This window comes from Staurois parvus, unplaced genomic scaffold, assembly GCF_062004578.1.
Source record: "Staurois parvus isolate SC_StPar_1 unplaced genomic scaffold, SC_StPar_1.0 ptg000721l, whole genome shotgun sequence".
Taxonomy (NCBI): Eukaryota; Metazoa; Chordata; class Amphibia; order Anura; family Ranidae; genus Staurois; species Staurois parvus.
The window spans coordinates 2,993,219-2,998,739 of record NW_028318517.1 but is presented as its reverse complement, the minus strand read 5'-3'; the positions used below and the strand labels follow the sequence as shown (position 1 = coordinate 2,998,739).

Genomic DNA, 5,521 nt, shown 5'->3' with positions numbered 1-5,521 from the left:
CATTCGCATGGAATGCCGTGGTGGTATACACGCCGGTCTATAAGCGCAGATCTGCCATCTCATCCATTACCAAGCTGAGTACTGTAATACATACATTGTACATGCGCATGGCCCAATTGCAGCCTTCAGAGCTTTAATTAAGCCACACGAGAGACATATGAATAACACAAATACATGACACATTTAAAGTTCGACCAACAATACAAAATTTCCATGACAGGGAGTAGTTCTTCAATGTCCAGCAACCCTCCTATTCCCCCCTCACATCCACATCCTATTATTGTGTGACCAATACCATCCAAATCATTCTTACTTTCATTTCCCAAAGTTATCCGTCTACAAGGAGACCTGTATAGATCACATGATGGCACCAATGAGGATGGAGGAGGACCGGAGTCACATGACTGAGAAGATACTAAACCTCACCCTGGAGATCATCTACCTACTGACCGGAGAGGTGAGGAGGATTCTGGGAGGTCACATGACATCGCTCTTATCTCTATTAATAAAACACAGACCTGACCGGAGAGGTGAGGAGGATTCTGGGAGGTCACATGACATCACTCTTATCTCTATTAATAAAACACAGACCTGACCGGAGAGGTGAGGAGGATTCTGGGAGGTCACATGACATCACTCTTATCTCTATTAGTAAAACACAGACCTGACCGGAGAGGTGAGGAGGATTCTGGGAGGTCACATGACATCACTCATCTCTATTAATAAAACAGACCTGACCGGAGAGGTGAGGAGGATTCTGGGAGGTCACATGACATCACTCTTATCTCTATTAGTAAAACACAGGGAGGTCACATGACATCACTCTCATCTCTATTAATAAAACACAGACCTGACCGGAGAGGTGAGGAGGATTCTGGGATTCTATCATGATATTCCTATTGGTTCCTCAATACAGAGATTTCCTCTTCTGAAGTCAGGTGATCATATGACCATCACAGTGCCTCCATGTGACTCCCTAAACCCTGAGAGACACAACATGCAGAAGATTCTAGAAGTCACCAAGAAGATGATGGAGCTGCTGACAGGAGAGGTGAGCGGTGCCGGGAATTCTGGGACATTCTCCAGTAACAGACAAGGGATGTGTCTGGATGGTGACTGTATCATTGTGTGTGTCAGGTTCCTATAAGGTGTCAGGGTGTCACTGTCTATTTCTCCATGGAGGAGTGGGAGTATTTAGAAGGACACAAGGATCTCTACAAGGACGTCATGATGGACAATCAGCCGCCCCTCACATCACCGGGTAAGAGGAGACTTTATTGTAAAGGAGAGAGCAGTACGGAGGATCCACCTAGATCCCCCATCATCTGATAAACACATAGAAACAATGGATTCAGTCAGTGTGTGTGTTTCCTACAGATGGATCCAGTCATGGGAACCCACCAGAGAGATGTCCCCGTCCTCTGTATTCCCGGGATTCCACACAGGAAGGTCACACCATCCCTCACCATCATCAGGTAGATGATGACAATTATTGGTAGTTGTGATTTATACACAGCATGTTTGTTACAATGAATGTTTTATTATATCTTTCAGAGTGGAATCCTCGGGGATGATAATATTGATGTTAAAGAAGAGTATAAAGAGGAGGATGAGGAGTATGGAGTGATGGAGGAGTTTTCAGAAGGACACAAGGATATGATGGAGCCACCTAATACCAGGAACCCACCAGAGAGATGTCCCCATCCTCTGTATTCCCGGGATTCCACACAGGAAGATTACACCATCCCTCACTATTGCAAGGTTGGTGAAATGGAGAATCTAGAACATGGACTTGTAGAGATGATGTGTGGAATTTGTATGTGAGCTTTTTTTTACAGATGATATTTTCTCTCATTTCCTTGATTTAGAGTGGAGATCCAATCGATATAGAATTTGAGGTGAAAGCAGAAGAAGAAGAGGCGTATGTGAGGGATGATCAGCAGTCTATGGAGGAGGATGGAATAACGGGGACATTTATAGAGGAGGACACTCCTACAGAGATCAGCACAGGTGGGTCATGAACACTAAATCCATTCCTCCACCCATACTGCTCACTGATTGGTCCAGAGTAGGGCGGGGACTGGGTGATATCAGCCTGTAATCCCCTGGTCACTTTCCTGAGCTGTGTTCCCCGTCCTGTATTCCTGGATTTCTCTCGGATAATCTTCCTTCTCTGTGCTGCAGACACAATTTATGTATCTAGACTGGATTTATGGAGGTTCTGGGGATCAGCTGGCAGCAAAATGTTCATTTTCACCATAGACATTACTAGACCTAGGCACCTGGGGTGTGTGCTTTGAGTCTCCTTCCCCATGCCCGGGTCTAGTAAGATCTCTGACAGAATAATTCTCCCAGGGTTCCTTGCTCTGTGGTCTGCTGGCTGTGCCGGGTGGAGGGATATGTCTGTAGTGTCTCAGCCCCAAGTCACTGAGTGCAGTCTCAGGAGATGGGAGGCAGCGGTGTGGGATCTCTGCAACTTGTCTACAGTAAACATTTAATGTTCTACTGATTACTGAATACCAATATTATGAGTCCTGACCCTTACACTGTATAATTTATATTGTACATTCCATACTCCTGACCCCTGCACTATATGCTCTATGTTGTACATTACATACTCCTGACCCCTGCACTATATACTCTATGTTGTACATTACATACTCCTGTTCCCTGCACTATATACTCTGTGTTGTACATTACATACTCCTGACCCCTGCACTATATTCTATGTTGTACATTACATTCTCCTGGCCCCTGCACTATACACTCTATGTTGTACATTACATACTCCTGGCCCCTGCACTATACACTCTATGTTGTACATTACATACTCCTGGCCCCTGCACTATACACTCTATGTTGTACATTACATACTCCTGACCCCTGCACTATATACTCTATGTTGTACATTACATACTCCTGACCCCTGCACTATATACTCTCTGTTGTACATTACATACTCCTGACCCCTGCACTATATACTCTATGTTGTACATTACATCCTCCTGACCCCTGCACTATATACTCTATGTTGTACATTACATACTCCTGACCCCTGCACTATATACTCTCTGTTGTACATTACATACTCCTGACCCCTGCACTATATACTCTCTGTTGTACATTACATACTCCTGACCCCTGCACTATATACTCTGTGTTGTACATTCCAAAGTCCTGACTTTTGCTCTCCCCCTCCCCCCACTGCTATATATACACATAATATGGACTCTCTTTTGTTCCCCCCATTTCCTCCCAGCTGGACATTTTATATCGGATGATGTGATTGGAGCACAGACTTTTACATGGTGATAATAATGTGATAACATCCTCCAACTTTGGACCCTTAAACAGAAAGTGATAATGAGGGAGGAGTCAATACCCCAATGATGGTGGTCTTCAGGATCAGTCCAGTCTTCATCTTGGTTGTTCTCCCCCCATCCTCACTCTCTGACCTCTGGTGGGGCTCAGCCCCGCTGTTCTTCATGACTAAATCATGGACTAAATAAGGAAGTGCTGTACTTCTTGTGTTGGGAAGATGGCGATGAGTGATAGAGGGGGTGGGGACCCTCGTCCTATAATCCCCTCATCACTGTCCTTCCTATAAAAGACAGTTCTGGTTGTTTCCTCACTCTCTGACTAAGGTCCATGAATAAAGAAATGACCTGGTAGGAGATCAGAGGAGCCATTTCCTAGTTCCCTTGAGGGTGGAATTGTAACCTCCTCAGAGACCAAGCTGCCTGATGTGGGCGGAGTCCTGGTTTGGGGGAACCAATCAGCTCCTGTCTAGTAATCCTCTTTGTCTTTGTATTTTAGTCCATGGCCGGGAGATGAGGAAAACCTCCGAGGATTGTCTCACTTTGTCTCCAGACTGGAAAGTAGAAGATGAGGACATCACACAGTATAGTCCAGGAGAAAACCCGACTCCCTCCAATGTCCATCCGGCACCACCCAGTGTAGATGGACCATCGTATTCCTTGTATCCTGAGGAACCTCAGACTGTGCGGGACCGGGCCTGTTTTCCAACAAGGAAGAGGTTCTCCTGTACTGAGTGCGGGAAGGGTTTCCATTCTACATACCAACTTAATGTTCATAAAAGATCTCACACGGGGGAGAAGCCATATTCCTGTCCTGAGTGTGGGAAATGTTTCAGTTCTAAATCCCATCTTAATGTGCATAAAAGATCTCACATGGAGGAGAAGCCGTATTCCTGTCCTGAGTGTGGGAAATCTTTTTCAGTGAAGTCCAATCTTTACAAACATCAGAGATCTCACACAGGGGAGAAGCCGTATTCCTGTCTAGAGTGCGGGAAATGTTTTTCAGAGAAGTCCAATCTTTACACACATCAGAGATCTCACACGGGGGAGAAGCCATATTCCTGTCCTGAGTGCGGGAAATGTTTCGGTTCTAAATCCTATTTTAATGTGCATAAAAGATCTCACATGGAGGAGAAGCCGTATTCCTGTCCTGAGTGTGGGAAATCTTTTTCAGTGAAGTCCAATCTTTACACACATCAGAGATCTCACACAGGGGAGAAGCCATATTCCTGTCCTGAGTGTGGGAAATGTTTTTCACAGAAATCCCATCTTATCGCACATCAGAGATGCCACACAGAAGAGAAGCCGTATTGCTGTCCTGAGTGTGGGAAATGTTTTTCACAGAAGTCCAGTCTTTCCAAACATCAGAGATCTCACACGGGGAAGAATCCACTTTCCTGTCCTGAGTGAGGGAAATGTTCCTCACTGAAGTCCTGTCTTCCTGTACATCAGGGGTCCCACACAACCCTGGAGGTGTATTAGTGCCTTGAGTGCGGGAAATGTCTTCTAGATGAATGTTGCTGGACATCCCAGCTCTCATGTGGGGAAGAAGCACACCCTGATATACACCTCAGATATACTCCATGGCTGATCTTCATCATGAAAGAAACAGTTGATAAGGAGATGAGAGGCCCCCAAAGACATGGATAAAGTGCAGTAAATGTCGGGGTGCAGAGTGGTCAGTAGATCCTGGAAATGAAGGACACAACTTCAGCCCTTCTTGGGTGTCGGAGTTGCGTTTCCTGATAATGATATAGCGGGTTACAGAGCTAGAAGCCGGGAGAGCCCAGATCTCGTTATCGGGGAACTTTACACAGACAACAAGAACTTCTGAAGTTGATGTCCTTCATTTCAAGGCTCTACAGAACAGTGGTGACCCCGAAGCGTCTCTCTGTCTTCAGTCCATCCTTCTCCCATCCCCCAACAGGAGGGAAGGAGAACTCCGCCCCAAACTAGGGGGGAACTTTCCTCTCATTATTTCCCTTGGCTTCTGTGTGGGTTTGGGTGGTTGGAGGAGTGCGGCACGAGAGGGAACACAGCTTGTTGTTCTATGTCTACATATGGGGTCTGGGTAGAGGGGATCCACCGGAAAATATTTCTTCTCTTTGATTTTGTGCAAATCGTTTCTGTTTTCACTTTGAAGGGCGATATTATGTGTGGTTTGTAAAAGGGATTGGCCCAATAGATACCACCCCACTTAGAGA

The 5,521-nt window shown here is 45.7% G+C and overlaps 1 pseudogene across 1 annotated transcript; it reads left to right on the top strand.

Annotated features, from left to right (window-relative positions):
• The first annotated feature begins 337 nt into the window (after positions 1 to 337).
• Positions 338 to 4,967, top strand: LOC149445439 (uncharacterized; annotated as a pseudogene). Its single transcript, XR_016306403.1, has 3 exons — positions 338 to 457; positions 917 to 1,006; positions 3,807 to 4,967. The product of XR_016306403.1 is annotated as an uncharacterized LOC149445439 (transcript).
• The last annotated feature ends 554 nt before the right edge of the window (positions 4,968 to 5,521 follow it).